Source organism: Aegilops tauschii, chromosome 2, assembly GCF_002575655.3.
Source record: "Aegilops tauschii subsp. strangulata cultivar AL8/78 chromosome 2, Aet v6.0, whole genome shotgun sequence".
NCBI classification, from domain to species: Eukaryota; Viridiplantae; Streptophyta; class Magnoliopsida; order Poales; family Poaceae; genus Aegilops; species Aegilops tauschii.
The window spans coordinates 276,838,507-276,865,419 of record NC_053036.3 but is presented as its reverse complement, the minus strand read 5'-3'; the positions used below and the strand labels follow the sequence as shown (position 1 = coordinate 276,865,419).

At 43.7% G+C, this 26,913-nt stretch overlaps 1 pseudogene; it reads right to left on the bottom strand.

Annotated features, from left to right (window-relative positions):
* Window positions 1–217: 217 nt before the first annotated feature.
* LOC141040935 (uncharacterized) lies at window positions 218–26,679 on the bottom strand (annotated as a pseudogene).
* Window positions 26,680–26,913: the final 234 nt, after the last annotated feature.

Here is a 26,913-nt window from a genome sequence, read left to right as displayed (position 1 = left end):
CTCGATCTAAACTACGAAAAACTGTGAAATCTCACCGAGCAACCTGGAAATCTGATACCACTTGATAGAGGCAAAGGTGTCCCGTCTTTCGATGAGATGATGGCTATCGCTTTGGTGGAAGTCGACTTTGACGATCCGACTACGAACGTGCGATGACGTCGCGCCTTAGCAATCGCTAAACCAACTCCGATAGGTTATTGACCACGCCGGAGCTCGATCAACCTGACGAGGGTCTGTTTCCTGCGAGCAAACGAAGAACAAGCAAGAAACTGAGATTGCAATCTGGATATTGCGAATATAAGATGAAAGCTTTATTGATCAAGGTGGGGTTCTGTGACGCCTTTGTCTGGTCGTTGAACACAAACGAAGTACGCGAAGTTGCAGCTGTGGTGAACTTTTAATCTAAACAAAACCCAAAGTCTAAACGACGCCCTAAGGGCTGTATATATGGAGGAAGAGGGAGGAATTTCGTGGCCCTTGGGGAAGGGGTCCGAAACCAACCCTATCTCTTGTTTCCCCACACATACGGACTCTAAAAACAGCCTATACTCAAGTATTTCGAAATTACATGGGCCTGGCCCAATAATAAGGTGACGCAGCACCTAGAATAGCCTCTGGACGAAAGTTATGAAGTTGCATCTTGTATATTTCGTCCAAGGCTTCATGCACGCATTATGGTGGCTTCAACGTCCTGAAATCATCACTTGTAACTCCGTTCTTGTTCCCCATGCGCATGCCATCATCTCCATGCTTGTTCTTGCTCTAATGTTCATCCTTCTCAAAGCTAGGCCCTTCATTTGTAAGCAAAACAAATGTATCCAATTTAGGCAGCATCATATTCTCATGAACATTAGAATCATTACCAAGAAACGAAAGTACCTGGTAATTTAATTGGCGTGCGCGAGGTCTAGTAATTGGTCCAGTATGTATAGCAGCAGGGGCTGTGGGTGTAATAATTGTATTGATGTCCTCATCATCCTCCCCTTCTTGAAATGAAGTCGTCCTCGACGGAAGCTCATCTTCCTCACCCAAATAAGGCTTCAAATCTGCAATATTAAAAGTGGGACTAACCCCAAAATCTGCAGGCAGCTCAAGTTTATATGCATTATCATTTATTTTCTCTAACACCTTAAAAGGACCATCAGCACGTGGCATTAGCTTTGATTTGCGCAAATCAGGAAATCTATCCTTACGCAAATGTAACCAAACAAGATCTCCAGGTGCAAACACAACATGTTTTCTACCCTTATCTCCAGCAAGTTTATATTTAGCATTCATACGCTCAATGTTTTCCTTAGTTAACTCATGCATTTTTAAGATCAATTCAGCACGTTGTTTAGCATCAAAATTAACCTTCTCCGAAGATGGAAGAGGCAACAAATCAATAGGTGCACAAGGTAGGAAACCATACACAATTTCAAAAGGGCACATCTTAGTAGTAGAATGCAATGAACGATTATAAGCAAACTCAATATGAGGCAAGCAGTCTTCCCACATTTTCTTATTATTCTTCAAAACAGCCCTAAGCATAGTAGACAATGTTCTATTGACTACTTCAGTTTGTCCATCAGTTTGGGGGTGACAAGTAGTACTAAAAAGCAGTTTAGTCCCCAACTTAGCCCATAAACATCTCCAAAAGTGGCTAAGAAATTTAGTATCACGATCTGAAACAATAGTATTTGGCACACCATGCAAGCGAATAATTTCACGAAAGAACAAATCAGCAACATTAACAGCATCATCGCTTTTATGACATGGTATAAAGTGCGCCATTTTCGAGAATCTATCCACGACAACAAATATGCTATCCCTCCCCTTCTTTGTTCGAGGTAAACCTAAAACAAAGTCCATAGAGATATCCTCCCAAGGAACACTAGGTACAGGCAAAGGCATATATAAACCATGAGGATTGAGTCGTGACTTAGCTTTTTGACATGTAGTGCAGCGAGCAACAAAACGCTCAACATCCCGTCTCATCTTTGGCCAAAAGAAATGTGTAGCAAGTACGTCCTCCGTCTTCTTCACGCCAAAGTGTCCCATTAATCCTCCTCCATGCGCCTCCTGCAACAACAAAAGACGAAGAGAGCTAGCTGGAATGCATAGCTTGTTAGCACGGAACACAAATCCATCATTAACGACAAACTTGTTCCAGGTTCTTCCTTCTTTACAATTCTGCAAAACATCTTTAAAATCACCATCATGCACATATTGATCTTTGATGGTCTCCAAACCAAATATTTTGAAGTCAAGTTGTGACAGCATAGTATAGCGACGAGACAATGCATCAGCAATAACATTTTCTTTACCCTTCTTGTGTTTAATGACATAAGGGAAAGTTTCAATGAATTCAACCCATTTAGCATGTCTACGATTCAGTTTAGCTTGACTTTTAATATGTTTCAAAGATTCATGATCAGAATGTATAACAAATTCTTTGGGCCATAAATAAAGTTGCCATGTTTCTAAAGTACGAACAAGAGCATATAGTTCTTTATCATAAGAAGAATAATTCAGACTAGGCCCACTCAATTTTTCAGAAAAGTATGCAACAGGTTTACCATCTTGTAATAACACACCTCCTAATCCAATTCCACTAGCATCACATTCAAGCTCGAAAGTCTTATTAAAATCTGGAAGTTGGAGTAAAGGAGCATGTGTCAACTTATCTTTCAATACCGTGAAGGCTTCTTCCTGTGCGGTACCCCAAACAAAAGGCACATCCTTCTTTGTAAGCTCGTTGAGAGGTGCAGCAATGGTGCTAAAATCTCTCACAAAACGCCTATAGAAACCAGCGAGTCCAAGAAAACTCCGCACTTGTGTGACCGTTTTGGGCTGCGGCCAACTCTCAATAGCTTCAATCTTGGCTTTATCAACTTCAATTCCCTGTGGAGTAACAACATAGCCAAGAAAAGATACTCGGTCGGTGCAAAAGGTGCACTTCCCAAGGTTACCAAACAAACGTGCATCACGTAGAGCAATAAAAACAGCACGTAAATGTTCCAAATGTTCTTCCAAAGATTTGCTATAAATCAGTATATCATCAAAATAGACCACCACAAATCGTCCAAGGAAAGCACGTAAAACTTCGTTCATTAGTCTCATGAAAGTACTAGGTGCATTAGTTAACCCAAAAGGCATGACTAACCACTCATATAAACCAAACTTAGTTTTAAATGCAGTTTTCCATTCATCTCCCAATTTCATACGAATTTGATGGTATCCACTACGCAAATCAACTTTGGAGAATATTGTAGAGCCACTCAATTCATCAAGCATATCATCGAGCCTAGGAATAGGATGACGATAACGAATAGTAATATTATTAATGCCTCTACAATCAACACACATACGCGACGTACCATCCTTTTTAGGCACGAGTATAATAGGAACAGCACAAGGACTAAGAGATTCGCGTATATAACCTTTGTCGAGCAGCTCCTGTACTTGACGCATAATCTCCTTCGTCTCCTCTGGATTGGTACGGTATGGTGCACGGTTGGGTAGCGATGCACCGGGAATTAAGTCAATTTGATGCTCAATCCCTCGAATAGGTGGTAATCCCGGTGGCACGTCTTGTGGGAAGACGTCAGCGAACTCCTGCAAAATGTGAGTGACAACAGGGGGCAAAGAGGAAGGCACGTCCTCGAATGAAAATAATGCCTCTTTGCACACAAAAGCATAGCAAACAGATTTGCTGAAATCTAGTTCATCAATATCAGATTTTGTGGCAAGTAAACATGCACTTTTCAATTTAATTTCAGAAACAACACTAGATGGTTTATTATTAGGTTTCATTTGTTGCTCAAATTCCTTTGCCACAATCTGATTTTCACTCTTATTTTTCTCCTGTTTTGCTTTATTAGCTCTATTAATGTCATCTTTCAAAATGGAATCAGGAGTCATAGGAAGCAAAGTAATATTTTTATCCTTATGAACAAGAGTATACTGATTGCTTCTACCATGGTGTACAGAATTTTTATCAAATTGCCATGGTCTACCTAGTAATAAGGAACATGCTTGCATGGGTACCACATCACAATCAACATAATCAGCATATGTAGAGATACTAAAATGCACACGAACAGTACGTGTTACCTTAACCTTGCCGCTGTTGTTGAACCATTGGATGTAGTAAGGATGTGGATGTGGTCTTGTGGTGAGAGATAGCTTCTCCACCATCTCCATGCTAGCCAAGTTGTTACAGCTCCCTCCATCTATGATGACGCGAACAGAACGTTCCTTCACAACTCCCTTTGTATGGAACAAATTATGCCTCTGATTTTGCTCTGCTTGTGTGACCTGCACACTCAAAACACGTTGAGCAACTAAACATTCATACCTGTCAGCGTCTTCAGGAGCCATGTATTGCGTCTCATTTTCAGAATCATCTCCACCATGTTCTTCACGTGTAATAAGAGCCAAAGTCTCCTCATCATAGTCACTAGCGGACTCATACCCACCATCCTCAGTAGCAATCATGACACGCTGAGATTTGCATTCTCTCGCAAAATGTCCTCTTCCCTTACAACGACGACAAATAATATCACTTGTGTGCCCTGTCGATGCCATGGAAGAAGAAGAGCTCTGCACAGGCCCGGCAGGTGTGCTCTTGGCAGAGAGTGGTGGTTGTGCCTGCTTTCTTGTATCACGGCTGGAGGTGGCACCTGATGGAGGTGATGGTGAAGTGGAAGTAGAAGATGCACGCGGTGTCCATGATGAAGGTCGACCTGCAGAAAAGTTAGTTCGCGCCAATGGCTGTCGATCCTGCACTTCACGTTCAGCTTTACAAGCAAGATGGAATAAACGAGTGATATTATTATAATCCTTATACTCTAGAATGGTCTGAATCTCTTTATTTAATCCACCCATAAAACGTGCAAGCATAGCTTCATTCTCCTCAACAATACCACATCTAATCATGCCAGTTTGTAATTCCTGATAATATTCTTCTACAGAATTTTTTCCTTGTCTTAAACGCTGCAATTTTTGAAGTAATTCACGTTGATAATATGGTGGAACCCAACGAGTACGCATAGCAGTTTTCAAAGCAGCCCAAGTAGCTGGAACAGGATATAATCTACAATGTTCAGACCACCAAACACATGCAAAGCTAGTGAAAGCACAAACAGCAGCAGGAACACGTCTCTCCTCAGGATATTGTAAACATGTAAATCGTTGTTCAGTTTCTAACTCCCAAGTAAGATATATATCAGGAACATATCTACCCTCAAATGGTGGAATATTCAATTTTAGTTTAGGGAGATGGTCATGATCTCGTACCTGAGGTGGTGGTGCCGGCCTACCGTTGCGAATATATACCTGAGGTCGACCTGCTGGTGGTGGTGCTGGTGGCTGCACGTAGTTCTGATTTTGATCAACCTCATCCTCATAATCGCCCGCATAATCGTCATCCTCCTCAGCCGCCGCAGGAGCAGGAGCCAAAGAAGCATCAACAGTAGGGACAGCAGCACCCGAATTTTGACCAATCTCAATTGGAACGCGCTGTGCCCGTCCCACTTGATTTGGAAGGCGGCGTTGGAGATGTGGTTGTTGTTGTTGTAGAGGTGCGACATGTGCAGCCGGTGGTGGTTGGGGAAGACGCTTTAGTAATTCAGTAAACTTGTTATCCAGCTTTGTCTCAAACGACTTCTCCACGGCATCTATCTTCTCCATAGCCTCTTCAAATCTGTTTAGCACATCTCCCACCTGGCCACTCATCATTTGCTGAAATTTATCATGCAACTCCTTGTTCGTCATGTTCGCCCAATCAGTCTCATCGGCTTGTGAACCTGCCATGGTTAGCAGCAATAGAAACACAAAAGAATATGATCCTGCAGACTACTAGAAGTGGTGGGATGGTGGTGTGTCACAAAACCTTCAAGCGAATCTCAAATTCTTACCAGTTCTTACCCAGCAGCAGGTGGTGATCGGCAACCGTTGTAGTCAAAAACTCTCAAAGCTTGGATATAGCGATTACCAGGGAGAGTCAAACGCACGATGTAGACTTATGTGGAGCTGGGAAGGCTTATAATATGGTAGCAAAATGGTAAGCAATAATCAATTCAGAGATGCAAAGTTGAATAAACGCTCAACGACGGTACTGTGCTGGTCCTAGGCTAGACCGTGCTAGAGACGCGAGCCTAGAACACTAACAAAATCACGGCGCTGCACGTAAACAAGGGAAAAGCACACTCAGGAATTTTTTTTTTCGCTCTTTTTTTTTTTTGCGCTCTTTTTTTTTTTTGCGCTCCTCCTTTTTTTTTTTTTTTGCGAAAAAATCACTATAATGGCGAGTGTCTCAAAACTCTTCCCAGGTCAAACTGACAGGATGGGCGCAAAATTTTTTGACTATTTTTTTTTCGGAAATCAGGGCAGCGACGACGAAAAAGTGCGACAAAAAATCACTATGATGGCGAGTGTCTCAAAACACTACCCGGGGCCTAAAAATAGGATAGGGAAAAAATATTTTGGGTTGCCGAAATTTTGGCCTAAAAACTGCCCGGGGGTCTCCAGACTCTTTTTTTCGAGACCTACTCAGGCAAGGAAACACGAAACGGAAAATATATGGATCTCTAAAACAAACCGACTATGAAAAGAACTCGGATTGGTGGTGGATATATGGCGGTAGTATATGGCAGCGGTGGTGGTATATGGATACGGATTCAAAGCGGTGGCGGATAAGCAATGGTGGTAGATGGCAAGGCGATGATGATGGTGCGGCGGCGGCGTGACAACTTATGACCAGAACTCGAAACTCTAAAAGACTAGACTCTAAGACCAGCAACTTGACACGACGATGCAACCGCAAATTCAACAAAGCAAAAACCCTAAAAAGATTATGCAAAGGCTCAGATTGGTTCGGATATGATGAACTAACCCTAATTTTTTTTTGTGGCTTTTTCGTGGACTGTAGGTATGAAGAACAGACTCGATCTAAACTACGAAAAACTGTAAAATCTCACCGAGCAACCTGGAAATCTGATACCACTTGATAGAGGCAAAGGTGTCCCGTCTTTCGATGAGATGATGAATATCGCTTTGATGGAAGTCGACTTTGACGATCCGACTACGAACGTGCGAGGACGTCGCGCCTTAGCAATCGCTAAACCAACTCCGAGAGGTTATCGACCACGCCGGAGCACGATCAACCTGACCACGAGGGTCTGTTTCCTGCGAGCAAACGAAGAACAGGCAAGAAACTGAGATTGCAATCTGGATATTGCGAATATAAGATGAAAGCTTTATTGATCAAGGTGGGGTTCTGTGACGCCTTTGTCTGGTCGCTGAACACAAACGAAGTACGCGAAGTTGCAGCTATGGCGAACTTTTAATCTAAACAAAACCCAAAGTCTAAACGACGCCCTAAGGGCTGTATATATGGAGGAAGAGGGGGGGAATTTCGTGGCCCTTGAGGAAGGGGTCCGAAACCAACCCTATCTCTTGTTTCCCCACACATACGGACTCTAAAAACAGCCTATACTTATGTATTTCGAAATTACATGGGCCTGGCCCAATAATAAGGTGGCGCAGCACCTAGAATAGCCTCTGGACGAAAGTTATGAAGTAGCATCTTGTATATTTCGTCCAAGGCTTCATGCACGCATTATGGTGGCTTCAACGTCCTGAAATCATCACTTGTAACTCCGTTCTTGTTCCCCATGCGCATGCCATCATCTCCATGCTTGTTCTTGCTCCAATGTTCATCCTTCTCAAAGCTAGGCCCTTCATTTGTAAGCAAAACAAATGTATCCAATTTAGGCAGCATCATATTCTCATGAACATTAGAATCATTAGCAAGAAACGAAAGTACCTGGTAATTTAATTGGCGTGCGCGAGCTCTAGTAATTGGTCCAGTATGTATAGCAGCAGGGACTGTGGGTGTAATAATTGTATTGATGTCCTCATCATGTAACAATGGTATTGATGTCCTCATCACAAAGGCGTCAAAGAACCCCACCTTGATCAATAAAGCTTTCATCTAATATTCGCAATATCCAGATTGCAATCTCAGTTTCTTGCTTGTTCTTCGTTTGCTCGCAGGAAACAGACCCTCGTGGTCAGGTTGATCATGCTCCGGCATGGTCAATAACCTCTCGGAGTTGGTTTAGCGATTGCTAAGGCGTGACGTCATCGCACGTTCATAGTTGGATCGTCAAAGTCGACTTCCACCAAAGCGATATCCATCATCTCATCGAAAGACGGGACACCTTTGCCTCTATCAAGTGGTATCAGATTTCCAGGTTGCTCGGTGAGATTTTACAGTTTTTCGTAGTTTAGATCGAGTTCGTTCTTCATACCTATAGTCCACGAAAAAGCCAAAAAAAATTTAGGGTTAGTTCATCCTATCCGAACCAATCTGAGCCTTTGCATAATCTTTTCTGTGTTTGCTTTGTTGAATTTGCGGTTGCATCATCGTGTCAAGTTGCTGGTCTTAGCGTCTAGTCCTTTAGAGTTTCGAGTTCTGTTCACAGGTTGTCACGTCGCCGCTGCCATATATCACCACCGCATCATCATCATCGCTGCTGCCATATACCACCACCGCACCAACTTCATCGCCGCTGCCATATACCACCACCACATATTCACCGCCAATCCGAGTCCATATACGCCACCACATATCCGCCGCCATCACGCCAATCCGAGTACACCTGCAACATATATCCGCCACCAGTCCGAGTTCCACCAGATTCATCTGCGCCACCAATCCGAGTTCCACCAGATTCATCTACGCCACCAGTCCGAGTTCCACCAGATTCATCTCCGCAACCAGTCCTAGTCCAAGTCCAGTATTTTGTTACTCTGTTTTGGATTTCCAGATCACGCCATACTCCGAGTCATGACAGAGGACTCCCAAACTTTTGTGTTACCCGCAGTAGAAAAATAGTTCTAGTTTCAAAAAAAACTATTTCCGGAAAATTCTGGCTAGGCAGTTTTTAGACCATTTGTAGACTTTTTCGAAAAAAAATTGTTGCGGAGCAAAAAAAAGAGGAAAAAAAGTGAATTTTTTTTCAGAGTGTGCTCCTCCCTTGTTTACGTGCAGCGCCGTGATTTTGTTAGTGTTCTAGGCTCGCGTCTCTAGCACGGTCTAGCCTAGGACCAGCACAGTACCGTCGTTGAGCGTTTATTCAACTTTGCATATCTCAATTGATTATTGCTGACCCTTTTTGCTACCATATTATAAGCCTTCCCAGCTCCACACACATCTACGTCGTGCGTTTGACTCTCCCTGGTAATCGCTCTATCCAAGCTTTGAGAGTTTTTACTACAACGGTTGCCGATCACCACCTGCTGCTGGGTAAGAACTGGTAAGAATTTGAGATTCGCTTGAAGGATTTGTGACACACCACCATCACCACCACTTCCTAGTAGTCTGTAGGATCATATTCTTTTGTGTTTCTATTGCTGCTAACCATGGCAGGATCACAAGCCGATGAGACTGATTGGGAGAACATGATGAACAAGGGGTTGCATGATAAATTTCAGCAAATGATGAGTGGCCAGGTGGGAGATGTGCTAAACAGATTTGAAGAGGCTATGGAGAAGATAGATGCCGTGGAGGAAGTCGTTTGAGACAAAGCTGGATAACAGGTTTAATGAATTGCTCAAGCGTCTTCCCCAACCACCACCGGCTGCACCTGTCGCACCTCTACAACAACAACAACCACATCTCCAACGCCGCCTTCCAAATCAAGTGGGACGAGCACAGCGCGTTCCAATTGAGACTGGTCAAAATTCGGGTGCCGTTGCACCTACTGTTGATGCTTCTTTGGCTCCTGCTGATAGAGGCAAAGGTGTCCCGTCTTTCGATGAGATGATGAATATCGCTTTGATGGAAGTCGACTTTGACGATCCGACTACGAACGTGCGAGGACGTCGCGCCTTAGCAATCGCTAAACCAACTCCGAGAGGTTATCGACCACGCCGGAGCACGATCAACCTGACCACGAGGGTCTGTTTCCTGCGAGCAAACGAAGAACAGGCAAGAAACTGAGATTGCAATCTGGATATTGCGAATATAAGATGAAAGCTTTATTGATCAAGGTGGGGTTCTGTGACGCCTTTGTCTGGTCGCTGAACACAAACGAAGTACGCGAAGTTGCAGCTATGGCGAACTTTTAATCTAAACAAAACCCAAAGTCTAAACGACGCCCTAAGGGCTGTATATATGGAGGAAGGGGGGGGGGGATTTCGTGGCCCTTGAGGAAGGGGTCCGAAACCAACCCTATCTCTTGTTTCCCCACACATACGGACTCTAAAAACAGCCTATACTTATGTATTTCGAAATTACATGGGCCGGCCCAATAATAAGGTGACGCAGCACCTAGAATAGCCTCTGGACGAAAGTTATGAAGTAGCATCTTGTATATTTCGTCCAAGGCTTCATGCACGCATTATGGTGGCTTCAACGTCCTGAAATCATCACTTGTAACTCCGTTCTTGTTCCCCATGCGCATGCCATCATCTCCATGCTTGTTCTTGCTCCAATGTTCATCCTTCTCAAAGCTAGGCCCTTCATTTGTAAGCAAAACAAATGTATCCAATTTAGGCAGCATCATATTCTCATGAACATTAGAATCATTAGCAAGAAACGAAAGTACCTGGTAATTTAATTGGCGTGCGCGAGCTCTAGTAATTGGTCCAGTATGTATAGCAGCAGGGACTGTGGGTGTAATAATTGTATTGATGTCCTCATCATCCTCCCCTTCTTGGAATGAAGTCGTCCTCGACGGAAGCTCATCTTCCTCACCCAAATAAGGCTTCAAATCTGCAATATTAAAAGTGGGACTAACCCCAAAATCTGCAGGCACCTCAAGTTTATATGCATTATCATTTATTTTCTCTAACACCTTAAAAGGACCATCAGCACGTGGCATTAGCTTTGATTTGCGCAAATCAGGAAATCTATCCTTACGCAAATGTAACCAAACAAGATCTCCAGGTGCAAACACAACATGTTTTCTACCCTTATCTCCAGCAAGTTTATATTTAGCATTCATACGCTCAATGTTTTCCTTAGTTAACTCATGCATTTTTAAGATCAATTCAGCACGTTGTTTAGCATCAAAATTAACCTTCTCCGAAGATGGAAGAGGCAACAAATCAATAGGTGCACGAGGTAGGAAACCATACACAATTTCAAAAGGGCACATCTTAGTAGTAGAATGCAATGAACGATTATAAGCAAACTCAATATGAGGCAAGCAGTCTTCCCACATTTTCTTATTATTCTTCAAAACAGCCCTAAGCATAGTAGACAATGTTCTATTGACTACTTCAGTTTGTCCATCAGTTTGGGGGTGACAAGTAGTACTAAAAAGCAGTTTAGTCCCCAACTTAGCCCATAAACATCTCCAAAAGTGGCTAAGAAATTTAGTATCACGATCTGAAACAATAGTATTTGGCACACCATGCAAGCGAATAATTTCACGAAAGAACAAATCAGCAACATTAACAGCATCATCGCTTTTATGACATGGTATAAAGTGCGCCATTTTCGAGAATCTATCCACGACAACAAATATGCTATCCCTCCCCTTCTTTGTTCGAGGTAAACCTAAAACAAAGTCCATAGATATATCCTCCCAAGGAACACTAGGTACAGGCAAAGGCATATATAAACCATGAGGATTGAGTCGTGACTTAGCTTTTTGACATGTAGTGCAGCGAGCAACAAAACGCTCAACATCCCGTCTCATCTTTGGCCAAAAGAAATGTGTAGCAAGTACGTCCTCCGTCTTCTTCACGCCAAAGTGTCCCATTAATCCTCCTCCATGCGCCTCCTGCAACAACAAAAGACGAAGAGAGCTAGCTGGAATGCATAGCTTGTTAGCACGGAACACAAATCCATCATTAACGACAAACTTGTTCCAGGTTCTTCCTTCTTTACAATTCTGCAATACATCTTTAAAATCAGCATCATGCACATATTGATCTTTGATGGTCTCCAAACCAAATATTTTGAAGTCAAGTTGTGAAAGCATAGTATAGCGACGAGACAATGCATCAGCAATAACATTTTCTTTACCCTTCTTGTGTTTAATGACATAAGGGAAAGTTTCAATGAATTCAACCCATTTAGCATGTCTACGATTCAGTTTAGCTTGACTTTTAATATGTTTCAAAGATTCATGATCAGAATGTATAACAAATTCTTTGGGCCATAAATAATGTTGCCATGTTTCTAAAGTCCGAACAAGAGCATATAGTTCTTTATCATAAGTAGAATAATTCAGACTAGGCCCACTCAATTTTTCAGAAAAGTATGCAACAGGTTTGCCATCTTGTAATAACACACCTCCTAATCCAATGCCACTAGCATCACATTCAAGCTCAAAAGTCTTATTAAAATCAGGAAGTTGGAGTAAAGGAGCATGTGTCAACTTATCTTTCAATACCGTGAAGGCTTCTTCCTGTGCGGTACCCCAAACAAAAGGCACATCCTTCTTTGTAAGCTCGTTGAGAGGTGCAGCAATGGTGCTAAAATCTCTCACAAAACGCCTATAGAAACCAGCGAGTCCAAGAAAACTCCGCACTTGTGTGACCGTTTTGGGCTGCGGCCAACTCTCAATAGCTTCAATCTTGGCTTTATCAACTTCAATTCCCTGTGGAGTAACAACATAGCCAAGAAAAGATACTCGGTCGGTGCAAAAGGTGCACTTCCCAAGGTTACCAAACAAACGTGCATCACGTAGAGCAATAAAAACAGCACGTAAATGTTCCAAATGTTCTTCCAAAGATTTGCTATAAATCAGTATATCATCAAAATAGACCACCACAAATCGTCCAATGAAAGCACGTAAAACTTCGTTCATTAGTCTCATGAAAGTACTAGGTGCATTAGTTAACCCAAAAGGCATGACTAACCACTCATATAAACCAAACTTAGTTTTAAATGCAGTTTTCCATTCATCTCCCAATTTCATACGAATTTGATGGTATCCACTACGCAAATCAACTTTGGAGAATATTGTAGAGCCACTCAATTCATCAAGCATATCATCGAGCCTAGGAATAGGATGACGATAACGAATAGTAATATTATTAATGCCTCTACAATCAACACACATACGCGACGTACCATCCTTTTTAGGCACGAGTATAATAGGAACAGCACAAGGACTAAGAGATTCGCGTATATAACCTTTGTCGAGCAGCTCCTGTACTTGACGCATAATCTCCTTCGTCTCCTCTGGATTGGTACGGTATGGTGCACGGTTGGGTAGCGATGCACCGGGAATTAAGTCAATTTGATGCTCAATCCCTCGAATAGGTGGTAATCCCGGTGGCACGTCTTGTGGGAAGACGTCAGCGAACTCCTGCAAAATGTGAGTGACAGCAGGGGGCAAAGAGGAAGGCACGTCCTCGAATGAAAATAATGCCTCTTTGCACACAAAAGCATAGCAAACAGATTTGCTGAAATCTAGTTCATCAATATCAGATTTTGTGGCAAGTAAACATGCACTTTTCAATTTAATTTCAGAAACAACACTAGATGGTTTATTATTAGGTTTCATTTGTTGCTCAAATTCCTTTGCCACAATCTGATTTTCACTCTTATTTTTCTCCTGTTTTGCTTTATTAGCTCTATTAATGTCATCTTTCAAAATGGAATCAGGAGTCATAGGAAGCAAAGTAATATTTTTATCCTTATGAACAAGAGTATACTGATTGTTTCTACCATGGTGTACAGAATTTTTATCAAATTGCCATGGTCTACCTAGTAATAAGGAACATGCTTGCATGGGTACCACATCACAATCAACATAATCAGCATATGTAGAGATACTAAAATGCACACGAACAGTACGTGTTACCTTAACCTTGCCGCTGTTGTTGAACCATTGGATGTAGTAAGGATGTGGATGTGGTCTTGTGGTGAGAGATAGCTTCTCCACCATCTCCATGCTAGCCAAGTTGTTACAGCTCCCTCCATCTATGATGACGCGAACAGAACGTTCCTTCACAACTCCCTTTGTATGGAACAAATTATGCCTCTGATTTTGCTCTGCTTGTGTGACCTGCACACTCAAAACACGTTGAGCAACTAAACATTCATACCTGTCAGCGTCTTCAGGAGCCATGTATTGCGTCTCATTTTCAGAATCATCTCCACCATGTTCTTCACGTGTAATAAGAGCCAAAGTCTCCTCATCATAGTCACTAGCGGACTCATACCCACCATCCTCAGTAGCAATCATGACACGCTGAGATTTGCATTCTCTCGCAAAATGTCCTCTTCCCTTACAACGACGACAAATAATATCACTTGTGTGCCCTGTCGATGCCATGGAAGAAGAAGAGCTCTGCACAGGCCCGGCAGGTGTGCTCTTGGCAGAGAGTGGTGGTTGTGCCTGCTTTCTTGTATCACGGCTGGAGGTGGCACCTGATGGAGGGGATGGTGAAGTGGAAGTAGAAGATGCACGCGGTGTCCATGATGAAGGTCGACCTGCAGAAAAGTTAGTTCGCGCCAATGGCTGTCGATCCTGCACTTCACGTTCAGCTTTACAAGCAAGATGGAATAAACGAGTGATATTATTATAATCCTTATACTCTAGAATGGTCTGAATCTCTTTATTTAATCCACCCATAAAACGTGCAAGCATAGCTTCATTCTCCTCAACAATACCACATCTAATCATGCCAGTTTGTAATTCCTGATAATATTCTTCTACAGAATTTTTTCCTTGTCTTAAACGCTGCAATTTTTGAAGTAATTCACGTTGATAATATGGTGGAACCCAACGAGTACGCATAGCAGTTTTCAAAGCAGCCCAAGTAGCTGGAACAGGATATAATCTACAATGTTCAGACCACCAAACACATGCAAAGCTAGTGAAAGCACAAACAGCAGCAGGAACACGTCTCTCCTCAGGATATTGTAAACATGTAAATCGTTGTTCAGTTTCTAACTCCCAAGTAAGATATATATCAGGAACATATCTACCCTCAAATGGTGGAATATTCAATTTCAGTTTAGGGAGATGGTCATGATCTCGTACCTGAGGTGGTGGTGCCGGCCTACCGTTGCGAATATATACCTGAGGTCGACCTGCTGGTGGTGGTGCTGGTGGCTGCACGTAGTTCTGATTTGGATCAACCTCATCCTCATAATCGCCCGCATAATCGTCATCCTCCTCAGCCGCCGCAGGAGCAGGAGCCAAAGAAGCATCAACAGTAGGGACAGCAGCACCCGAATTTTGACCAATCTCAATTGGAACGCGCTGTGCCCGTCCCACTTGATTTGGAAGGCGGCGTTGGAGATGTGGTTGTTGTTGTTGTAGAGGTGCGACATGTGCAGCCGGTGGTGGTTGGGGAAGACGCTTTAGTAATTCAGTAAACTTGTTATCCAGCTTTGTCTCAAACGACTTCTCCACGGCATCTATCTTCTCCATAGCCTCTTCAAATCTGTTTAGCACATCTCCCACCTGGCCACTCATCATTTGCTGAAATTTATCATGCAACTCCTTGTTCGTCATGTTCGCCCAATCAGTCTCATCGGCTTGTGAACCTGCCATGGTTAGCAGCAATAGAAACACAAAAGAATATGATCCTGCAGACTACTAGAAGTGGTGGGATGGTGGTGTGTCACAAAACCTTCAAGCGAATCTCAAATTCTTACCAGTTCTTACCCAGCAGCAGGTGGTGATCGGCAACCGTTGTAGTCAAAAACTCTCAAAGCTTGGATATAGCGATTACCAGGGAGAGTCAAACGCACGATGTAGACTTATGTGGAGCTGGGAAGGCTTATAATATGGTAGCAAAATGGTAAGCAATAATCAATTCAGAGATGCAAAGTTGAATAAACGCTCAACGACGGTACTGTGCTGGTCCTAGGCTAGACCGTGCTAGAGACGCGAGCCTAGAACACTAACAAAATCACGGCGCTGCACGTAAACAAGGGAAAAGCACACTCAGGAAATTTTTTTTTTCGCTCTTTTTTTTTTGCGCTCTTTTTTTTTTTTTTTTTTGCGCTCCTCTTTTTTTTTTTTTTTTTTTTGCGAAAAAATCACTATAATGGCGAGTGTCTCAAAACTCTTCCCAGGTCAAACTGACAGGATGGGCGCAAAATTTTTTGACTATTTTTTTTTTTCGGAAATCAGGGCAGCGACGACGAAAAAGTGCGACAAAAAATCACTATGATGGCGAGTGTCTCAAAACACTACCCGGGGCCTAAAAATAGGATAGGGAAAAAATATTTTGGGTTGCCGAAATTTTGGCCTAAAAACTGCCCGGGGGTCTCCAGACTCTTTTTTTTTTTTTTTTTTTCCGAGACCTACTCAGGCAAGGAAACACGAAACGGAAAATATATGGATCTCTAAAACAAACCGACTATGAAAAGAACTCGGATTGGTGGTGGTATATGGATACGGATTCAAAGCGGTGGCGGATAAGCAATGGTGGTAGATGGCAAGGCGATGATGATGGTGCGGCGGCGGCGTGACAACTTATGACCAGAACTCGAAACTCTAAAAGACTAGACTCTAAGACCAGCAACTTGACACGACGATGCAACCGCAAATTCAACAAAGCAAAAACCCTAAAAAGATTATGCAAAGGCTCAGATTGGTTCGGATATGATGAACTAACCCTAATTTTTTTTGTGGCTTTTTCGTGGACTGTAGGTATGAAGAACAGACTCGATCTAAACTACGAAAAACTGTAAAATCTCACCGAGCAACCTGGAAATCTGATACCACTTGATAGAGGCAAAGGTGTCCCGTCTTTCGATGAGATGATGAATATCGCTTTGATGGAAGTCGACTTTGACGATCCGACTACGAACGTGCGAGGACGTCGCGCCTTAGCAATCGCTAAACCAACTCCGAGAGGTTATCGACCACGCCGGAGCACGATCAACCTGACCACGAGGGTCTGTTTCCTGCGAGCAAACGAAGAACAGGCAAGAAACTGAGATTGCAATCTGGATATTGCGAATATAAGATGAAAGCTTTATTGATCAAGGTGGGGTTCTGTGACGCCTTTGTCTGGTCGCTGAACACAAACGAAGTACGCGAAGTTGCAGCTATGGCGAACTTTTAATCTAAACAAAACCCAAAGTCTAAACGACGCCCTAAGGGCTGTATATATGGAGGAAGGGGGGGGGAATTTCGTGGCCCTTGAGGAAGGGGTCCGAAACCAACCCTATCTCTTGTTTCCCCACACATACGGACTCTAAAAACAGCCTATACTTATGTATTTCGAAATTACATGGGCCTGGCCCAATAATAAGGTGACGCAGCACCTAGAATAGCCTCTGGACGAAAGTTATGAAGTAGCATCTTGTATATTTCGTCCAAGGCTTCATGCACGCATTATGGTGGCTTCAACGTCCTGAAATCATCACTTGTAACTCCGTTCTTGTTCCCCATGCGCATGCCATCATCTCCATGCTTGTTCTTGCTCCAATGTTCATCCTTCTCAAAGCTAGGCCCTTCATTTGTAAGCAAAACAAATGTATCCAATTTAGGCAGCATCATATTCTCATGAACATTAGAATCATTAGCAAGAAACGAAAGTACCTGGTAATTTAATTGGCGTGCGCGAGCTCTAGTAATTGGTCCAGTATGTATAGCAGCAGGGACTGTGGGTGTAATAATTGTATTGATGTCCTCATCACCTGCTACTGCGGCGGCTGAGGAGGATGACGATTATGCGGGCGATTATGAGGATGAGGTTGATCAAAATCAGAACTACGTGCAGCCACCAGCACCACCTCCAGCAGGTCGACCTCAGGTATATATTCGCAACGGTAGGCCTGCACCACCACCTCAGGTACGAGATCATGACCATGTTCCTAAACTGAAATTGAATATTCCACCGTTTGAGAGTAGATACATTCCTGATGTATATCTTACTTGGGAGTTAGAAACTGAACAACGTTTTACATGTTTACAATATTCCGAGGAGAGACGGGTTGCTGCTGCTGTTTGTGCTTTCACTAGTTTTGCATGTGTATGGTGGTCTGAACATTGTAAATTATATCCTATTCCAGCTACTTGGGCTGCTTTGAAAATTGCTATGCGTACTCGTTGGGTTCCACCATATTATCAACGTGAATTGCTTCAAAAACTGCAGCGTTTACGACAAGGGAAAAATTCTGTAGAAGAATATTATCAGGAATTACAAACTGGCATGATTAGATGTGGTATTGTTGAGGAGAATGAAGCTATGCTTGCACGTTTTATGGGTGGTTTAAATAGAGAGATTCAGACCATTCTAGAGTATAGGAGTATACTAATATCACTCGTTTATTCCATCTTGCTTGTAAAGCTGAACGTGAAGTGCAGGATCGACAAGCATTGGCGCAAACTAACTTTTCTGCAGGTCGACCTTCATCATGGACACCGCGTGCATCTTCTACTTCCACTGCACCAACACCTCCATCAGGTTCCACCTCCAGCCGTGATACAAGAAAGCAGGCACAACCACCACTATCTGCCAAGAGCGCACCTACCGGGCCTGCACAGAGCTCTTCTTCTTCCATGGCATCAACAGGGCACACAAGTGATATTATTTGTCGTCGTTGTAAGGGAAGAGGACATTATGCGAGAGAATGCAAATCTCAGCGTGTAATGATTGCTACTGAGGATGGTGGGTATGAGTCCGCTAGTGACTATGATGAGGAGACTTTGGCTCTTATTACACGTGAAGAACATGGTGGAGATGATTCTGAAAATGAGACGCAATACATGGCTCCTGAAGACGCTGACAGGTATGAATGTTTAGTTGCTCAACGTGTTTTGAGTGTGCAGGTCACACAAGCAGAGCAAAATCAGAGGCATAATTTGTTCCACACAAAGGGAGTTGTGAAGGAACGTTCTGTTCGCGTCATCATAGATGGAGGGAGCTGTAACAACTTGGCTAGCATGGAGATGGTGGAGAAACTATCTCTCACCAAAAGACCACATCCACATCCTTACTACATCCAATGGTTCAACAACAGCGGCAAGGTTAAGACCACATCTACATATGCTGATTATGTTGATTGTGATGTGGTACCCATGCAAGCATGTTCCTTATTACTTGGTAGACCATGGCAATTTGATAAAAACTCTGTACACCATGGTAGAAACAATCAATATACTCTTGTTCATAAGGATAAAAATATTACTTTGCTTCCTATGACTGCTGATTCCATTTTGAAAGATGACATTAATAGAGCTAATAAAGCGAAACAGGAGAAAAATATGAGTGAAAATCAGATTGTGGCAAAAGAATTTGAGCAACAAATTAAACCTAATAATAAACCATCTAGTGTTGTTTCTGAAATTAAATTGAAAAGTGCATGTTTACTTGCCACAAAATCTGATATTGATGAGCTAGATTTCAACAAATCTGTTTGCTATGCTTTTGTGTGCAAAGAGGCATTATTTTCATTCGAGGACGTGCCTACCTCTTTGCCCCCTGCTGTCACTAACATTTTGCAGGAGTTCGCTGACGTCTTTCCACAAGACGTGCCACCGGGATTACCACCTATTCGAGGGATTGAGCGTCAAATTGACTTAATTCCCGGTGCATCGCTACCCAACCGTGCACCATACCGTACCAATCTAGAGGAGACGAAGGAGATTATGCGTCAATTTGATCGAGGCAAAGGTGTCCCGTCTTTCGATGAGATGATGGATATCGCTTTGGTGGAAGTCGACTTTGACGATCCGACTACGAACGTGCGATGACGTCGCGCCTTAGCAATCGCTAAACCAACTCTGAGAGGTTATTGACCACGCCGGAGCACGATCAACCTGACCACGAGGGTCTGTTTCCTGCGAGCAAACGAAGAACAAGCAAGAAACTGAGATTGCAATCTGGATATTGCGAATATAAGATGAAAGCTTTATTGATCAAGGTGGGGTTCTGTGACGCCTTTGTCTGGTCGTTGAACACAAACGAAGTACGCGAAGTTGCAGCTATGGCGAACTTTTAATCTAAACAAAACCCAAAGTCTAAACGACGCCCTAAGGGCTGTATATATGGAGGAAGAGGGCGGAATTTCGTGGCCCTTGGGGAAGGGGTCCGAAACCAACCCTATCTCTTGTTTCCCCACACATACGGACTCTAAAAATAGCCTATACTCAAGTATTTCGAAATTACATGGGCCTGGCCCAATAATAAGGTGACGCAGCACCTAGAATAGCATCTGGACGAAAGTTATGAAGTAGCATCTTGTATATTTCGTCCAAGGCTTCATGCACGCATTATAGTGGCTTCAATGTCCTGAAATCATCACTTGTAACTCCGTTCTTGTCCCCCATGCGCATGCCATCATCTCCATGCTTGTTCTTGCTCCAATGTTCATCCTTCTCAAAGCTAGGCCCTTCATTTGTAAGCAAAACAAATGTATCCAATTTAGGCAGCATCATATTCTCATGAACATTAGAATCATTACCAAGAAACGAAAGTACCTGGTAATTTAATTGGCATGCGCGAGCTCTAGTAATTGGTCCAGTATGTATAGCAGCAGGGGCTGTGGGTGTAACAATGGTATTGATGTCCTCATCACAAGTACAAGAGCTGCTCGAGAAAGGTTATATACGCGAATCTCTTAGTCCTTGTGCTGTTCCTATTATACTTGTGCCTAAAAAGGATGGTACATCGCGTATGTGTGTTGATTGTAGAGGCATTAATAACATTACTATTCGTTATCGTCATCCTATTCCTAGGCTAGATGATATGCTTGATGAATTGAGTGGCTCTACAATATTTTCCAAAGTTGATTTGCGTAGTGGATACCATCAAATTCGTATGAAACTGGGAGATGAATGGAAAACAGCATTTAAAACTAAGTTTGGTTTATATGAGTGGTTAGTCATGCCTTTTGGGTTAACTAATGCACCTAGTACTTTCATGAGACTAATGAACGAAGTTTTACGTGCTTTTATTGGACGATTTGTGGTAGTCCATTTTGATGATATACTGATTTATAGCAAATCTTTGGAAGAACATTTGGAACATTTACGTGCTGTTTTTATTGCTCTACGTGATGCACGTTTGTTTGGTAACCTTGGGAAGTGCACCTTTTGCACCGACCGAGTATCTTTTCTTGGCTATGTTGTTACTCCACAGGGAATTGAAGTTGATAAAGCCAAGATTGAAGCTATTGAGAGTTGGCCGCAGCCCAAAACGGTCACACAAGTGAGGAGTTTCCTTGGCCTCGCTGGTTTCTATAGGCGTTTTGTGAGAGATTTCAGCACCATTGTTGCACCTCTCAACGAGCTTACAAAGAAGGATGTGCCTTTTGTTGGGGTACCGCACAGGAAGAAGCCTTCACGGTATTGAAAGATAAGTTGACACATGCTCCTTTACTCCAACTTCCTGATTTTAATAAGACTTTTGAGCTTGAATGTGATGCTAGTGGAATTGGATTAGGAGGTGTGTTATTACAAGATGGTAAACCTGTTGCATACTTTTCTGAAAAATTGAGTGGGCCTAGTCTGAATTATTCTACTTATGATAAAGAACTATATGCTCTTGTTCGGACTTTAGAAACATGGCAACATTATTTATGGCCCAAAGAATTTGTTATACATTCTGATCATGAATCTTTGAAACATTAAAAGTCAAGCTAAGCTGAATCGTAGACATGCTAAATGGGTTGAATTCATTGAAACTTTCCCTTATGTCATTAAACACGAGAAGGGTAAAGAAAATGTTATTGCTGATGCATTGTCTCGTCGCTATACTATGCTGTCACAACTTGACTTCAAAATATTTGGTTTGGAGACCATCAAAGATCAATATGTGCATGATGGTGATTTTAAAGATGTTTTGCAGAATTGTAAAGAAGGAAGAACCTGGAACAAGTTTGTCGTTAATGATGGATTTGTGTTCCGTGCTAACAAGCTATGCATTCCAGCTAGCTCTCTTCGTCTTTTGTTGTTGCAGGAGGCGCATGGAGGAGGATTAATGGGACACTTTGGCGTGAAGAAGACGGAGGACGTACTTGCTACACATTTCTTTTGGCCAAAGATGAGACGGGATGTTGAGCGTTTTGTTGCTCGCTGCACTACATGTCAAAAAGCTAAGTCACGACTCAATCCTCATGGTTTATATATGCCTTTGCATGTACCTAGTGTTCCTTGGGAGGATATATCTATGGACTTTGTTTTAGGTTTACCTCGAACAAAGAAGGGGAGGGATAGCATATTTGTTGTCGTGGATAGATTCTCAAAAATGGCACAGTTTATACCATGTCATAAAAGCGATGATGCTGTTAATGTTGCTGATTTGTTCTTCCGTGAAATTATTCGTTTGCATGGTGTGCCAAATACTATTGTTTCAGATCGTGATACTAAATTTCTTAGCCACTTTTGGAGATGTTTATGGGCTAAGTTGGGGACTAAACTGCTTTTTAGTACTACTTGTCACCCCCAAACTGATGGACAAACTGAACTAGTCAATAGAACATTGTCTACTATGCTTAGGGCTGTTTTGAAGAATACTAAGAAAATGTGGGAAGAATGCTTGCCTCATATTGAGTTTGCTTATAATCGTTCATTGCATTCTACTACTAAGATGTGCCCTTTTGAAATTGTGTATGGTTTCCTACCTCGTGCACCTATTGATTTGTTGCCTCTTCCATCTTCGGAGAAGGTTAATTTTGATGCTAAACAACGTGCTGAATTGATCTTAAAAATGCATGAGTTAACTAAGGAAAACATTGAGCGTATGAATGCTAAATATAAACTTGCTGGAGATAAGGGTAGAAAACATGTTGTGTTTGCACCTGGAGATCTTGTTTGGTTACATTTGCGTAAGGATAGATTTCCTGATTTGCGCAAATCAAAGCTAATGCCACGTGCTGATGGTCCTTTTAAGGTGTTAGAGAAAATAAATGATAATGCATATAAACTTGAGCTGCCTGCAGATTTTGGGGTTAGTCCCACTTTTAACATTGCAGATTTGAAGCCTTATTTGGGTGAGGGAGATGAGCTTCCGTCGAGGAAGACTTCATTTCAAGAAGGGGAGGATGATGAGGACATCAATACCATTGTTACACCCACAGCCCCTGCTGCTATACATACTGGACCAATTACTAGAGCTCGCGCACGCCAATTAAATTACCAGGTACTTTTGTTTCTTGGTAATGATTCTAATGTTCATGAGAATATGATGCTGCCTAAATTGGATACATTTGTTTTGCTTACAAATGAAGGGCCTAGCTTTGAGAAGGATGAACATTGGAGCAAGAACAAGCATGGAGATGATGGCATGCGCATGGGGAACAAGAACGGAGTTACAAGTGATGATTTCAGGACGTTGAAGCCACCATAATGCGTGCATGAAGCCTTGGACGAAATATACAAGATGCTACTTCATAACTTTCGTCCAGAGGCTATTCTAGGTGTTGCGTCACCTTATTATTGGGCCAGGCCCATGTAATTTCGAAATACTTGAGTATAGGCTATTTTTAGAGTCCGTATGTGTGGGGAAACAAGAGATAGGGTTGGTTTCGGACCCCTTCCCCAAGGGCCGCCACGAAATTCCCCCCTCTTCCTCCATATATACAGCCCTTAGGGCGTCGTTTAGACTTTGGGTTTTGTTTAGATTAAAAGTTCGCCATAGCTGCAACTTAGCGTACTTCGTTTGTGTTCAACGACCAGACAAAGGCGTCACAGAACCCCACCTTGATCAATAAAGCTTTCATCTTATATTCGCAATATCCAGATTGCAATCTCAGTTTCTTGCTTGTTCTTCGTTTGCTCGCAGGAAACAGACCCTCGTGGTCAGGTTGATCGTGCTCCGGCGTGGTCAATAACCTCTCGGAGTTGGTTTAGCGATTGCTAAGGCGCGACGTCATCGCACGTTCGTAGTTGGATCGTCAAAGTCGACTTCCACCAAAGTGATATCCATCATCTTATCGAAAGACGGGACACCTTTGCCTCTATCACTGCGGCTATGGTAGCGACGCAGGGCTTGCTGATAGCGTGCAGCACGCGTAGCAGCCCGGAGATGGTTCTCCTCGATAAGCAGAGCGTCGTCACACCGGTGCTGATCTATCGCTACTTAATCGTAGGCAAGCACTCGAGGCGACCCGCAAATGAGTTCCGTGGGGATAACTGCTCCTGCCCCATAGACCGGGGAGAAGGGAGTCTGCCCGGTAGCTGCGTTTGGTGTCGTTCCGAGGGACCAGAGAACTACCGGCAGCTCCTCGATCCACCACCTACCGTGCTTCTACAGCGTGTCAAAGGTTCTTGTCTTGAGTCCACGCAGCACTTCAGCGTTCGCCCTCTCAGCTTGTCCATTGCTCCGGGGGTGTGCCATAGAGGCAAATGAGATCTTGCATGCGAGGGCATGAACATATTGCATGAAGGCGCGACACGTGAACTGGGTGCCGTTTGTCGGTAATGATCCTTGCCGGAACTCCAAAACGACAAACCAATTCTTTCAAGAACTTGATAGCTGACTGAGCAGTCACCTTTCTCACGGTAGTCACTTCCGGCCACTTTGTAAACTTGTCGATAGCAACGGACAATAATTCAAAGCCCCCGATTGCTCGGGGGAAGCGGCCGAGGATATCGAGCCCCCATACCGAAAATGGCAAGGATAGAGGGATTGTTTGAAGAGCTTGGGCATGCAGGTGGGTTTTCTTGGAATGGAACTGGTTGGCTTCACATTTGGTGACTAGCTCGACCGCATCTTGGAGGGTTGTGGGCCAATCGAATCCTTGCCGGAATGCTTTCCTAACTAATGCCCTTGATCCAATGTGGGAGCCACACATGCCTTTGTGGATCTCAGCCAGTAGTTCCTTTCCTTCTTCCCGGCAGACACACTTCAGTTTTACGCCGTTGGGCCTCCTTCTGTACAGAGTGTCATCGACAAACTAACACATACTGGCCCTCCGGGCTACTTTTTCAGCTTCATCTTGGTCGCTGGGAAGCTCTCCAGTTTGGAGGAAGTGGACAATGTGCCTTGCCCAAGTTGGATCCTGGGGCTCGGCAACAAGGACTAGCGGCACCTCCTCTGCTGCGGGAGCACATGCCGCGTTCGCAGGGCCCATGGGCCTGGCTGGAGGGTGCGGTCTCGCAGGCTCCGAGGAGTTGTTTCCGGCAGGGTCTCTGCCAGGAGCGGACGACTTTACCAGGAGAGGCTTACCGGAGTCCAACTTTCTCCTTTTCTGGGCCATTGTTGCTACGGATACGGAGGGCTAAGTGAGATGGAGAACAAAAGTCCCTGGTTCCACAGGAAGCTTCTGCGCAGCACACTTTGACAGATTATCATCTATGTTGTCTTCCGCACGAGGTACGTGCTCTGTTTGCAATCTGTCAAAGCGCTCCTCCAATCTCCTCACTTCCTCGACGTATGCCTCCATCAATGGACTTTGGTAATCCTTGTTGACTGGTCTCACCACAAGCTGTGAGTCTCCTCGAATGATCAGCTTCTTAATTCCCAATTCTGCTGCGATCCTAAGCCTGGCAAGGAGCCCTTCATATTCTATTGTATTGTTGGTTGCTTCTTCCCGGGCAAAATGCATTTGGACGATGTACTTCAAGTGCTCCCTGGAGGGGGCGAAAAGAAGCACGCCAGCTCCTGCACCTTGTAGGGAAAAAGCACCATCAAAATACATAATCCATTCTTGGGGCGATTCCTTGCCGGGGATAACTGTCTCTGTCACTTCCTCATCAGGGGTTGGCGTCCATTCTGCAATAAATTCTGCCAAGGCCCTGCTCTGAATAGTTGATGTGCTCTCAAACTTCAAACAAACTAGATAACTCCAAAGCCCACTCCACTATTCTGCCGGTAGCCACAGGGTTTCGGAGTATCCTTTGCAACGGGAAACGAGTGACAACCGTGATCTCATGGGCTTGGAAGCAGTGGCGCAGTTTCCTTGAACCCATGATGAGACCAAAGATCAACTTTTGCACGCCAGAGTACCTCAATCTAGCCCCCTGTAACAGGGAGCTGACGAAGTACACTGGGCGCTGCACCACTTTCTTCCTTGCCGCGTCCTTGGGGTTGCTCTTGCTGTTGTGCTCATTACGGTCCTGATCCTTCTCTGACTCTACCGGTCCTTGCTCACTCTCTGCCTCATCCACTTCTCGCTGCGCTACCAAGGCTGCACTGACCACTTGGTTGGTTTCCGCTAAGTACAACAACAACGCCTCTTGGCGTTTGGGAGCAACCAGGGGAGGCACAGAGGACAAGTAGGCCTTCAACTCTTGCAAAGCTGCATCTGCTTCCGGGGTCCACTTCATGGGCCCTGCCTTCTTCAAAATTTTGAGGAACGACAGGGGGCGCTCGGCAGACTTGGAAATGAATCTGCTTAGCGTGGCAAAACATCCTGTTAGACGCCTCACATCCTTAACCGTCCTCGGTGCTTGGATCTGCTCTATAGCTTTGATCTTGTCGGGGTTGGCTTCGATCCCGCGATGGGACACAAAGAACTCGAGCAATTTGCCGGAGGGAACACCAAATACACACTTCTCCAGGTTGAGCTTCAAATTGATCTTGCGCAGATTAGCAAATGTCTCCTCCAGATCCTGAATAAGGGTGGCTCTATCCTTTGTCTTGACCACAATATCATCCAGATAAGCTTCTATTTTTCTGTGCAATTGTGGCTCAAAACCAAGCTGGACTGCCCTTGCAAATGGACTAGACACTCCTTAATTCGAATGGCATGAGGACAAAACAGTACGTACCACATGGAGTAATGAACGACTTCTCTTCATCTTCCTTGGACATGAAGATTTGGTGATACCCAGAATATGCATCCAGAAAGGAGAGCAAATTACAACCTGAAGTGGAATCCACAATCTGATCGATACGCGGCAAGGGAAACGGGTCCTTTGGGCAAGCCTTGTTGAGATCTGTGAAATCTATGCAAAGCCTCCACTTCCCGTTAGCCTTCTAGACTACCACTGGATTTGCCAACCCTGTGGGATGCAGCACTCCTCTGACCAAACCAGTTGCCTCAAG